The following is a 13,481-nucleotide window of genomic DNA, read 5'->3' as shown; positions in this document are numbered from 1 at the left end:
CACCCTGGTTGGATCTGCACATATACTATGCCAATACATTACCACATCCCAGTTTCTTGGGAAGACTCCATGCGAATGAAGGCCAACACCAGCTAAAGAATTGGCAGCTGTGATTTCACGTTGCTGTGTTAATAATAATAATAGTAATAATATCACATCATCAACAGTAGCGGCGGCAACTACAACAGCCCATCCATCTGCTGCTGCCGTGCCCAAGAGCCGAGGGCAAGGCTTCCCGCCCCGATGCCTCCCCCGGGCGCCCTCCTCGCTCCCTCCTTCTTGGCCGGCCCAGAAAGGGTTAAGGTCGGAGGCGGCAGTCAGGCTCTCCCGCATACCTGGGCGAAAGGTTCACCTGCGCGCGGCGGGGAGGAGGAAGTTCGCTCCGACGTGCGAAGGGGCTCGGGGGCTCGTCAGTCCGTCTTCGGCCGCCGCGCAGCTCCCAGCCGGACGGTAAGCGCTTCGGAGAGGGGTGGGCCCGGACACCTCCCCCTGCCCCCGGCTCCTTCGCCAAAAGTTTCACCTCTCCAGCGGCGACCGTGCGCCCTGGGCGCATGCCTGAGTAGGGCGCGGCGGCTGCCCGCCCGTCCTCCCGTCCGCTTGCAGGAACTGCGGTCGGGGGCGAGGCGGACGGGGCAGCAGACGGCGGCTGCCTCGCGGCCCGATCCCTGCGAAAGCTCCGCGGCTCCCGGGGGGCCCCGATTCTCGCCAAGGCCCGGGGGCGCTGGACGGGCGCGGGGCTCTCCGGAGCGAGTCTCCCAACTAGCGGGGATCTTGCTGCGCCTAAGAGGCGGGCGGGGGACTTTGCTTCTGAGGGGCGAACTGGCCCTGGCAGGGCGCTCAAAAATGTGGAGCAGGGATCTGTGATGCTGGATTAAGGGGGCGCAGGTTCTGGATCTCGAGCCGGGAAGCGGCCAGACGCCTGCAGGTGCCCTGGAATTGTGTTACACTAGCAATAGCCGAGGGGGTCCTGTATACAAATGGATGGGGGTTACCAGGGTGGCCCCGCTGAATTCCTTATTTATTTCTTGGAGGAAGAGGAGGGCGGCGGCGGCGGCGGCGGCTTTCGTTTTACCATTTCTTTTAGGTGCACATTTTAATCTCCAGCTCCCGATTTCCTCATTGTTATGAAACCTGCCTTAAGGAGCCAGAGATCGGGTGAATGCTGGTTGGGATTGTAAGCCAAATAGAGCGCAAAATCTTGGTGCAACTGCTGAAATTGAAACACAAATGGCCTCATTGTTAGCTTTGGGTCTGGCAGCTCAAGGCAGCTTAGAAACTCATTTGATTTCCTCCCCACAACAACAATCCAGTGAGGTAGGCTGGCCTAAGAGGAACTGGCTGATTAAAATCAACATTTAAAGTACCTTTGGGTGCAAAGCTTTTCTCTCCATTCCTTCAAAGCTTCATATATAACCCTCAGCTGTAGTTTGTTGAATAAGCTATAGTGCAGTGTTTCTCGACCTTGGCCACTTTAAGATGGATGGACTTCAACTCCCAGAATTCCCCAGCCAGCATGACTGGCTGGGGAATTCTGGGAGTTGAAGTCCATCCATCTTAATGTTGCCAAGGTTGAGAAACACTGTCATAGTGGCTGGGTTCACATGTCTGTTATCTAGGATTGCCAGCCAGCCGTGCAATAAAAAGTTTGTTTACTGGGTGTGACTTTTCTTTCCCTTTTGCTTTAAGCACTTCTGGATCATTCTTTCTTAGTGAAGAGTTGACTGTGTGGCTGGTTTTCTGAGCTTTGTCATCCTCTGTATCCATCCTTAGCTAATCTTATCAGCTACAACCTTTGTGCAGCTGATAATGGTTTCTTAACTGTCATGAGTACTGATGGTGAGCAGGAGGGGGCCCCTATCCAGGGGAAAAAACGCATGCGTAGTTCAGAAGCTCTGAACCTCCCTTCGAAGAAACTCAGAGCAGACCCGCCTTGATATCTGGGTTTTATCCGGGTGGGTTTTCCCAGGGCCTTTCAGTTTGGCAGGATTTTCTGTCTAGTAGAGCAGAACAATAAACACCAGGGACTCAAGCTACCGTCTCAGCGTGGTTCTTCGCTCCAAGATAGGACATTAACTCTACATAGGGTTTCTGGAATAAAAGGCAAACCCCAGGGATGTTCACAGGAAGACGGGGTCAAACACCACAAGATGGTGGCTGCAACAGTGTAATTAGCTTTTTGACCCACCTCTGATGCTCCTGGCAACTAAGTCAGCCTTCAAATCAAGGCAATATGGCATTATTATTATCATCATCATCATCATCATCATCTAAAATAATATCAGTAATAAATTTATTTTATAACTTGATGGCTTTGTATAAAAGCACGAGAGAAACAAGGCATTGAGCTAGATTCCATGTGCACGTTTTTCCTTTTGCCCACCTACCCTCTCCAGCGAAGGAATGCTGGGGTCTTTAAGAGTTTGTATTATTTCAATTTATCTATGGCTTTCTGCCCTGTAGGGCACAAAGATGTAACTCTCTGAAAAATCTAAGATATAGTTCATTATTTGTGTTTCTGCCCTAAGCCTTTTCCGGTCAGAAAGGCTTTCCAAGGGCTTTGCCAGATTCAGATCAACAAAACCTAGCTATGTATATGTGTGTGTCTGTGTATATACATATATAAATATAATCAATTTGTTGTGCCAATCCATAGGTTATAACAAAATGTTCAGTTATCAGGTGTGCAATAATACCATAACTAAATAGGGCATAATACTATAATTATTATTAATATTTCCTTATTTATTATATTTAATAACAATAACAACCAGGATTGAGGAAAGCAAAGCATTTAGGAGGGCGTGGTATCCCCATCCATGTTCCCTGTAGCTATAATTCTAATCTGGGATTGAATCCAAATCCAACCTGAAGCTCTGATCCTAATCTCCTCCCAACTATCACAGAATTAATTGTGGAAATTTCTGAATTCACTGGACTTTAAACCTCCCTCCCTCCCTCCCTTCCTTCCTTTTATATCCCAACACAATCCAAGGCATCTTTTGGTGCTTTTTACCAAATACATCCAATCTGGCTGTGAAAATAATGGTTAATTCTTGTCATGCACTGTTTCATTTTAATTTATTTATTTTTTATAACGATTGTTTTATATATGTGTTGTTTTTATTTGATTATTGTATGCTGCCCAGAGTCACTTTTCGTGAGATGGGTGGCCATATAAATTTGATCAATAAAAATAAATAAATAAATAAAATCCTCAACCAGCGCAGGATACTGACTGACCAGGAGGGAGAGGGGTAGGAAAAAAGGGCCTGCAATGGAGTATCCAGAAATGGGTGTCCCTGGCTGGCTGGAATCCAATGCTGGCATATTCCACAATGCTGTTCTCTCTGCAGGCTCGGGGTGGGAGGACCCTGACAGGTTTTTGTTTAGCTAACAAGCCAAAACAACAAAGCTATTCAGGCTACAGGAGGTATATACATTGTTTGTATGCTACTAGAAAGTTGAAATTCGGTACCTGTAAACTGACTTGGATAACTCAAATAGGGATCCCCAGTTGGGACCTGAAAGAACATTGAGTGCCAAGTTGGGCCCTTGGGGGCCCATCTGCCAGAGTGAAGAGGAGCATGTGAATATAAGTGTGTGTGCAAAGACACACAATCTTTTCCTCCAAATGGGTGCACACACACAAATGCATGCAGAGAAATCTATGCATGCATCATGCACCCACATTTATTTATTTGTGTGTGTGTGTGTGTGTGCGTGTTTGGGCTTTTCCCTAGCCTGCCCAACTCAACAAGACTCTGGGTGGGTTACAACAGGTTGAAATGAAAAAAGCAACAATGGAAATAAATCAAGATTACAACAAGCCCCAACCATCATAATAAGTCATTTCTTCCCCAAGATGGACACAACTTTTTATGAGTTGTATTGGTGACGTTGAGCATTATGGTTGTGGTTAAAGTGTTGTTTTAAACCCTTGTACGCCACCCAGCATCACTTTTGGGAGATGGGCGGCCATATACGTTGTTTAACTAAAAGTAATAAATAAACAGATGCCAGCCAAACTTAGCCAGGGTTGAAGGCCTGATGAAGGAAAACTGAGGGAGGGGGATTTAAGGGCCTCTGGGGGTAAAGAGTTCCAGTCAGGGAGAGTAGGGGAGTGGGCACCACAAGGAAAGCCATGTTCTCCTCACTTGAGAGAGAGAACAGGCTTGTAATGCACAGAACCTCTTGTATATTCCCTGGGAATCTCCAGCCCCATATACAAACTTCAGGTCCACGCAACTCCCATTCATTCATTCCCCTCTTTCCCAAGGAGAGAAAAATGGCTGAGCATTTGCTGCCATTGCAGAAAGGACCCCTGCGGACTGAACTTGTGGGTTGTGAAAGACCTGGGGAGGGGCAGATTCCAAGAAAGATTGTCCAGGAACATCCATAGCAGCTACAGTTGTGAATGTGTAGACCAGTGCTTCTCTACCTTGGGAGCTTGAAGACGTGTGGACTTCAACTCCCAGAATTCCCCAGCCAGCCAGGCTGGCTGGGGAATTCTGGGAGTTGAAGTCCACACGTCTTCAAGCTCCCAAGGTAGAGAAGCACTGGTGTGGACGTTTCGGTTTAATGCCAACTCGTGTGCAAAAAAAGAGCAAACCTGATCTGTGGCTCCATTCAGTTGGTCCTACACATTCCTTTGCTGCATCACGAGAAGGGAAATGGGGCTGACCCACAAGGTGCTTCAGCTTGTAGGGGGTAAGCAGGGTGCACAGTCAGGTTGAACAAAAGCTCTTCACAGTTCTTCCAGTAAAACCAGTTGTGGGAAGGCTGATGAGGAAATCCCTGTTTTTCTTGGTGGACGTCCTGTCCCTAGCTAACTTTTATGGCTCAACCCTTTCTCACATCTCGATTGACAACTTTAATGGTCTCCAATCATGGGCTGCTGCTCGAGAACCACAATAAGTTTTGCAGGGTTGACTTCACAGCATAAAGTCTTGAGATCTGCCTGGCTTCCTCTCCCAAAGGTTTTGTTTTCTCTTGAGTGCAACAATTGGGGGATTGGGAGATGACCAGTAGCCACCAGTTACAGGTACTCCTCGCTTAATGACCACAGTTGAGACCAGCATTTTGGTTGCTAAGTGAAGCCATCAAGCGAATCTGACCCGATTTTACGACCTTTTTTGCGGCCATCATTAAGAGAATCACTGCGGTCATTAAGCAAACCATGTGGTCATTAAGCGAATCACCCAGTTCCCCATTTATTTTGCTTGCCAGAAGCTGGCCAGGAAGGTCAAAAATGGTGATCATGTGACCACAGGGTGCTGTGACAGTCATAAATGCAAACCAGTTGCCAAGCGCCCAAATTGTGATCACGTGACCGCAGGGACACTGTGACGGTCGTAAGTGTCAGCACCGTTTGTAAGTCGTTTTTTTAGCACCGTCATAAGTCTGAACCATCACTAAATGAATGGTCATTAAGTGAGGACTACCTGTAGTGGCTTCCGCAACCAGGGGTGTGTTTTTGACATCCAAGGCTCGCACTTAGCTGGACCCTGGCATAGTCAACTGGGTAGAGCCAGGATTTCTCAGGTATTTCAGAGTGGAGGGGGACTGAATTTTTCTTTTGGTAAATGTGTGAGTCCTTGGAAAGTTCTCTTTTTCTGCTTTTTGTTAGTTCATTTGACAATTGTTGCTGGAAAAAGACACAGTTGTGCCTCCTGGGAGTTGAGACTGGCTCAAAAGAGCTTTACCCTTTTCTGTGTATTTTTGTTGGTAGTGGTGATGGTCAGCTTTCAGAGGCTCTGGAGATGTGAGGTTCTTTGCGTTCCAAGGACTGGACACACCACAGCGTAGCAGATCTGTACACAATGCATTATTGCAGCACACAGCTCCCCCCACAACAGGCTATTTCTCTCCCCACTTCTAGGACTTGCAAAGTGATGTTGCCATGTAAACATGTCTTTAATATCCAATCCTTTAATACTTAGTCCAAACAAAAGTCTCAAAGTCTGAAGAGCAGCCTTTCTCCACCTTTTGACCCCAGAGGAACCCTTGAAATATTTTCCAGGCCTCGAGGAACCCCTGCACATTCAGGCTCAGATACAGGCCAGAAGTTACAAAATGATTGTATTTGTTTTATGGGTAGGCCTGTCTGTATGCATGAACAGTGTTCTTAAACTAAAAATAAAGAAGGAAACACCTTTTTAATGTGAAGTTGCCCAAATTGGAAATAATTTTTTAAATCAATCGTGATCTCCCAGGGAACCCCTAGTGACCTCTTGCGGGATCCTGGTTGAGAAACTCTATATGTGACATACAACCTTTGCCTCCTTCCAAAAGTGTCCGATTCTTGGAGACTGCCTGGACGAGTCCCTGCAGTTTTCTTGGCACAGTTTTTCAGAAGTGGTTTGCCATTGCCTCCTTCCCAGGGCTGAGAGAGTGTGACTGGCCCAAGATCACCCAGCCAGCTTTGGGCTCAAGGCAGGACTAGAACTCTCGGTCTCCCAGTTTCTAGCCTGGTCCTTAACCACTACACCAAGCTGGCTCTCATATCTTTAATACTCAATCCTTTAATACTTAGTCCAAACAAAAGTCTCAAAGTTTGTAAAGTGACATGCAACCTTTGCCTCCTTCCAAAAGTTCTTACACTTGTTGGGATGAGGTGCTGCCTCAGTGTGGTTGCCCTTTTCTAAATGCTGCCAAGCTCCAGGCCAAGCTCCAGGCAGGACCCGCACCAGGATATGCTGCTCCCCGTAGCTTGTGGTCCTGGCACTTGACTGACAGTCCTCTTGCCTGCCTGTAATAGCTGCCAATCTCCAGACGTCGCCTCTGCTTCCCTGTCTGCTTGCCATGACTGGCTGGGGAATTCTGGAAGTTGAAGTCCACACATTTTAAAGTGGCCAAGGTTGAGAAACACTGTCCTACACACCCACACACACACTCTGTCTTAGCGTTTGCTAAGTTTGTAAGCTAAGGGCCTGGGTGGGGTGAGGCTGCCACTGGATGTCGCACGTTCTTGAAAGTGCCAGGGTGTGGCTCAGCCAGCCAGGCAGCTGGAACACCGTCGTGGATGCTTGTGAGTAAATTTGTGAGTGAGTGAATGAATGCATGAGCCCATCTCTCAGGTTTCCAGTCTATAAACTTTTACAGCCTATTAAACAGGAGCTGTGCTGAGCCTTGGGGAAGTGGGTGGGAAGTGTTTCTGCCTGGCTGCAGCTGCTTTTCAGTTTCACTTCCTCACAGGAGAATGCAGGCTGCATTTTCTGAACCTAATTTGAGGTTCAGAACAGATTTGGCCCAAGGCGATCAGCTACCAACCCGTCTTATAATCCCTTTAATTGTACAGATGCTTCCCCTCCGTCCTTGTGGGTATATCCATGGAATCGAATGACTGAATTCATCTAAGCCGATGGCTAAATTAATCCACTTTATGGGTTGGTGCTTTACATCGACCTGTCAGCTTTCCAGATGGCCTGTTTTTGCAGATGCGCTCAAACCCTGTCCCCCCAAAGTTCATTGAGGTTGAAACTAACCCAGCTGAGCATGTTGTGCTAAGCTGCCCCTTTTGTGCGAACACAGCCTGTGCGTGTACTTCTCTCTGGTGCTCAACTTAAGTGGTTGTAAGTGTGAGGACCGGTTGTAAGTCGTCTTTTTCAGCACCATCGTAAGTCCAAACTGTCACTAAATGGATGGCTGTTAAGTGAGGACTACCTTTAGTTGCATAACTCTTCCCAGATAAGGCTAAAACTCCGAGATTGCTTGCCATCTTGGGAACATCCTACAGTTTAAGAGTTTATTTCTGAGCAGAGCCACCTCAGCTGTCCTTCTCAGTTGTCTGTTTTATCTGTGCATCTAAAGAAGGCAACAGCCTAATATGGATTGTTTTGGTTGACTGATTACATCAGATTTAGACCTCATCTCTCCTTCAGAAGCTCAGTTAAAAGCTGCTTTGTCTGTTGCTTTTAAATGTGCATATAGGTTTGAAAATGGAGTTTCTTAAGGAAGATCAAAGCTGTTGGAGAGCTTCCTGCACTGACTGGGGGTGCCTGATTACATTTGAGGCAGCAAACAGTTTTTCCCAAGCACTTGGGATGCTGGTCACAACCCAATTTCCAGGGGAAACCCAGAATCTAAGAAATTTATCTAGGTTTGCCCTCTGTGTGTGATGGATCTGCCGCTCGCATGGCTAGCTGGTGGCTTCCCGGACTGCAATACCCACATGCCTGAAGGGCGTCAGGCTGACCAGGGATAGCACAGTGACCCTGCCTAGTTATTTTAGCTTTTCTGCAGTGATATTGTGTTTGAGATCTTGGTAAAATCTGGGATTTACCTTCGCCCTCAGCTGAGCAGTTTCCTCCCTTTTCTCTGCTAACAGCCGTCCGAACCTTCAACAACAAATATTGACATTGGGAGCCGGAGGGGAAACTAGATTTATCTGCAGTTTACCAAATTCAGAGAGGTATTCAGAGGCAAGTTCAGCAATTTTTCAGGCTGAAGCCTGGTTTTCAAAATCCCACTGGGTCTTTAGAATCCACCTCCGGAGGCCCAGCAGAAGCCCAGCGTAGAGTTTGACCAAATAAAGGAAGGAACTTTTGAACCCATGAGCTTATCATCAGCTCAACTGCGGAGCCCCTCCCTGTGTTTTGGAGGGTAGAACTCTGCAGGCCCAGACGTGGCCAGTGGTCGTGGATTATGGGAAGTGTGGTCTGACCAGGTCTGATGAAAAAACGCAGGAGAGTTATCATCAAAGGCTGACTGGAAGGCAGCAAAGCTGTGTCCTTCTTTTCCTGTGCTTTTCTATTTTGTCTTTCCATCTAAGTTTTTGTTAGCCACCCAGAATCATTGGGGAGGCCATGTGAATCTGCTAAGTAAATAAATAAAGAAGTGCCTGCCAGCACAGCATCCAAAAATGAACTGTGGGAATACAGGTGCTTTAAGCTAATTAATTTCTTCCTGCAAACCGATCAGCATCGGAAATTAAGCACGACAGCGTTTCCTGAAGCAGGCATTAGGGACCCTCCTGATATTTTGGGCTATATCTCTCAAGCAGTGTTTCTCAACCTTGGCAGCTTTCAGATGGGTGGACTCCAACTCCCAGAATTCCCCAGCCAGCATGGCTGGCTGGGGAATTCTGGGAGTTGGAGTCCACCCATCTGAAAGCTGCCAAGGTTGAGAAACACTGCTTTAGCATATTCCCAGGGCTCTATTCATAATTGTTGAGCAGGCAGACCAAGGCTGGAAGCTTTTAAAAGTTTGCATGGTTAAAGGAGCTGGGAATCAGAAGCCCTTGTTCTCTTGCAAAGCACTCTGTCCTGCCTTCTCTTGTCCTGTGTGGGCCAGCTGCAACCCAGTCGGCTTCTCAGGATTGTTCCAAGCTTTTCTTCCGTCCACTGAAGCCTGCGGACTTGCCTAGCTTGGCAAAGAACTGGAGTGCTCTGGCCCCACCTGGAATCTGTGTGTGAGTGAGTGGTGAGGTTTCACCTGACCCAGGTGCCAGGGGCGGGACTTGGGAACTCCAGGAAGAGGGGCGGAGGAGAATGCAGGGGGAGGCCCTGCAAGCCTGTTTTTCCTGGGAAAGGATCCGCAGCTTAGCTGGGGCAGATAGAACAAAGTCTCCTGGGGACTCGGATGGGTTCTCCTGCAATCCTGTGAGCCCGACTTGGACTCCTTGTAGCCAGCCTGTTTTGGGGAGGATGGGCCCAGCCTAGGCGACCGCTGACCAACATGGCTGTGAGGTTTCAGGCAAGTGGAAATGCAAAAAGATTTGTGTGTGTGTGTGTGTGTGTGTTTGTAGAGCAAATGCTTTCCCTGGTGCAAAAAATGGGAGTCATGAATTAAAGGTTTTTTTTTTTTAATCATTTGACCCAACCAGCCAGCTGTGCTGGTCTGGGCCCATACTTTCATCTCAAGGGTGTGTGCAACCAGGGGTTACCTGGAATGAAGGGGATCAGGCCCTTCAGAAGCCCTTTTCAGGATTGCCACATTAGTTTAATAAGGTGAAAAATGTTCTCCCTGTAAACACCTGGGCTGGTGCTGAGAAACAACGAAGGGATGAGTGTATTCCGGCCACGGGAAGAACGCACGTCCCTGCCTCGCTGAATCATTCACAGTCAGCCGCTCGGCATGTGTGGGGGTGCCTTTGTTTTGTGTTTTGGGTGGGATGTGGTTTCTGCAATGTGGTTGAAACACAAGTATCGCTTTCCAAAGGAAGAGTCTACTCTCGAGGATTCGGCTTGCAGCCTCAAATTCTGTTCTTACACCTCTGCTGAACTCGGGGCCTTCTTGGATGGGAAACATGCTTCTGCCTTGTTCTCTAGATCTCAGCTTCTCAGATAGTAAACAGGCAGGAACAGGTAGCCATTCAACAGATGCATCTGTTCCCTGGAATGGAAGGAATGCCCATAAGGGTGGGAGGGAGGGGGGAGGGGAGAGCGTTGCACAAGGTTTCTTACTGCTTGTTAATCTGTGGTACAAAAACGTTGGGTATCCCTGCCAAGAACAAGCCCTGTTGGGTTGTGGGCATTGTTGCCCTTGGGAAGGTGATGGTGGCAGTTGTGGGCGAATCAGGCTTCAGTACTGGGAGAAGACAAAGCCCTTTCAGATAGCTGTAGTTTCAGCAGCCCAGAAATGTGGGTTTGTCCCTGGCAGCGACAGCTCCCATTATATCTCAGGGAATTGTTTACCTTTCCAAACAGTTGGGTTGTGGGCAAGGCACAAAGCCTGCCGGGCTCCACGTGGGCCCAGAAGGCTCCTTTGACGAGCAAGAAACCTCACAGAACTGGATGATGGGTCCCTGTGGTTGCAGGTTCAAATCCCCCAAATGAAAAAGAGATGAGGACCAGGGGATAGAGAGGAAACTTTAATCTGCTAGGCATTCTGGAGGGTCTTTGCCCGTCCATACAAGCCACTATAAAATGGAGGAGTTCTTAGAGGTCATCTAGTCCAACCCCCTGCTCGGTGTAGAAATCTGCTAAACCACTCCAGACAGATGGCTGTCCAGTCTGCATTTGGAAACCTCCATGGAGGAGGAGCCCCCCCCCCCATTTTAGGGAGAATTTTTCACTGCTCAACAGCTCTTATAATCCAGAAATTCCTCCCAAGATTCAGGCTGAATTACCTCTCTTTAATTTCACATATTTCCAGCTTTCCCATTGGAACTGTAAGACCAAAGTGTTGGTCGGTCCAGTCATAATAACTTTTCATCCTATTTCTTGAGTTAATTATTTTAAAACATTACCACCATTTTTTTTAAAGAAGCATCCTTGGGTCCGGGTGAGACTATGTGAAGGGTCTTTCTCCTCTTTTGCCAATTTACTTTTTTTTTAAATCTAGGATCCATTAAGCATAATTAACACTTAAAGATATATGCTGACTCTAATATAGAGAGGCTGGATAGGAAGAGGATGAGTGTGGTTTTAAAACTGGAGGAGGAAACCTGTGCCATGCTGATGACTCTATTCTGATAGCTGAAAATGCACATGAACTGGAAGTTCTAGGAAGGAAAGTCAAGGAACACAGTGAAAAAATGGTACAGCAGGTACAACAACCAGCCTTACAATTAACATTGAAGATATTGAAGTACAGGTAGTCCTTGCTTAACAACCATTTGTTTAGTGATGGCTCAGACTTACAACTGTGCTGAAAAACCCGACTTACAGCAGGTTCTTGCGCTTACGGCTATCACAGCTTCCTGTGGTCGGATGATCTCCACTTTCAACCTTCCTGGCCAGCTTCTGGCAAGCAAAATCAATGGGGAACCACATGATTCACTTAATGACCACATGGTTCGCTTAATGCCCATGGTGATTCCCTTAAGGACCACTGCAAAAAAGGTGGTAAAATTGGGTCTGATTCACTTTATGACCACCGCTTAGCAACTGAAATTCCGATCCCAATTGTGGTCGTTAAGCAAGGACTACCTGTAGTGGATAGCTTCTGTCTTTTAGGATTGACTATTTGGAGAAGTTGGCCCTAAATCCAGAGTTCTCACTCAGTGCACAAATGACTAGGCTCATCATATTTGGACACATTATATGAATACCTAGCTCTCCAGAGAAGTCCATAATGCTGGGAAAGGTGGAAGGAAAGAGAAGAAGAGGAGGACCAGCAGCAAGTCAGATAAACCCAATTATAGTGGTGATGGATGCACCATTGGAAGACCTTATAAACCAGGTTAGGGACAGATCATAATGGAAAAAATATATGTGGCCATTAAGAGTCTACAGCAACTTGATGGTGCATAAGCAATCAACAATAAAAGCACCAGCAGTCAAAAAATACGCTGCAGACTAGCACTTGGTACGGTAGCAATGAAGGCCTTGGAAAAGATTAATTAATTTTAATTAATTATTATTTTATTAATTATTAAATTAAATTAAATTAATTATTATTTTGTTAATTAATTAATTTTTTTACAGGCTGTATTTATCTTGCACAATGAGATTTCACACTTTTTTTTTTAAACAGTGGACAGAATGTCAATACTCTGGCATAAAATTGTTAAGACTGCATTCAAACATATTAAGTGATTTTTACCAGATAAATTTAGGTGTCTGTTCTTAAATTTAATTGGATACTTCTACAGTTTGCAAACACAGAGATTAATTAATTAAACATTAATGTTCAAGTGCCATGATGTGTCTATACCCACAAAGATCAGAATTGTGCAAACCACATCTTCCCTGTGACATTCTATGGAAGTGAAAGTTGGGCTTCAAAGAAGCAGGATGGGAAGAGTTTGACGCTTTTGCACTTTGGTGTTGGAGAAGACTCCTGGGAATACCGTGGACAGCCAAGAAAACAAACCGATGGATCATCGAACTAATCAGCCCAGAGTTCTCACTCAAGGCACAAATGACCAGGCTCAGATTATCCTACTTTTGACCCATTATGCAAAGACCCGGCTCTCTGGAGGAGGCTCTGATGCTGGGGAAGGTGGAGGGAAAGAGAGGAAGAGGATGCCCAGCAGCCAGGGGGAGGGACTCCGTTACAGGAGGTGATGGGGGCACCGTTGGGAGACCTGAAAGACGAGGTTTGGGACCGATCATCATGGAAAAATCTATGTGGTAATTAAGAGTCAATACTGACTTCGTGGCACATAATCAGTCAAGCAAATAAGGTCACAACTATTATGTTACTTTGATACCCATTTAATGTCCTGCCAAATTCTTATTCACTCAGTAGCCTTTGGCATAATTTTGCAATGCCCACCTAATGAATTGTTCTTGAGTCATTGCTGATGTTGCAGCAGTGAACTGTTTTTGTTTTTTTAAGGAGAACTCAGGAACTTCCAAATTATCTGTTTTATCCAGGAAAATGGCTTTTTTTTAGCACCAGTTCAGTTTTTAGGCATTGATTGTTTGGGGATATATGTGCATTCTTGGGTAAAATTGAAGGCCTATCTAAATCTAGCCTCCTGTTTCCTGTGACCTGAACCTGTTTATTTTATGTGTCTTCTTCCTGTTCTAAAAAATCTCAGGTAGACTGCTTTTGCAGCTGGGGGTTCTATTTCCCCCTCATTATCCTCATCT

At 46.4% G+C, this 13,481-nt stretch overlaps 1 protein-coding gene across 1 annotated transcript in view; it reads left to right on the top strand.

Annotated features, from left to right (window-relative positions):
- The first annotated feature begins 321 nt into the window (after positions 1 to 321).
- TJP3 (tight junction protein 3) overlaps positions 322 to 13,481 on the top strand; it is a 47,928-nt gene continuing 34,768 nt past the window's right edge. The window contains exon 1 of the mRNA XM_063290869.1: positions 322 to 450. The gene's annotated coding sequence lies outside the window, so the exon portion shown is untranslated. The remainder of the gene's footprint in view (positions 451 to 13,481) is intronic.

Source organism: Candoia aspera, chromosome 1 (genome assembly GCF_035149785.1).
Source record: "Candoia aspera isolate rCanAsp1 chromosome 1, rCanAsp1.hap2, whole genome shotgun sequence".
Classification (NCBI taxonomy): Eukaryota; Metazoa; Chordata; class Lepidosauria; order Squamata; family Boidae; genus Candoia; species Candoia aspera.
Note: the sequence above shows the minus strand (reverse complement) of the source record. Positions and strands in the feature narration are given on the sequence as shown.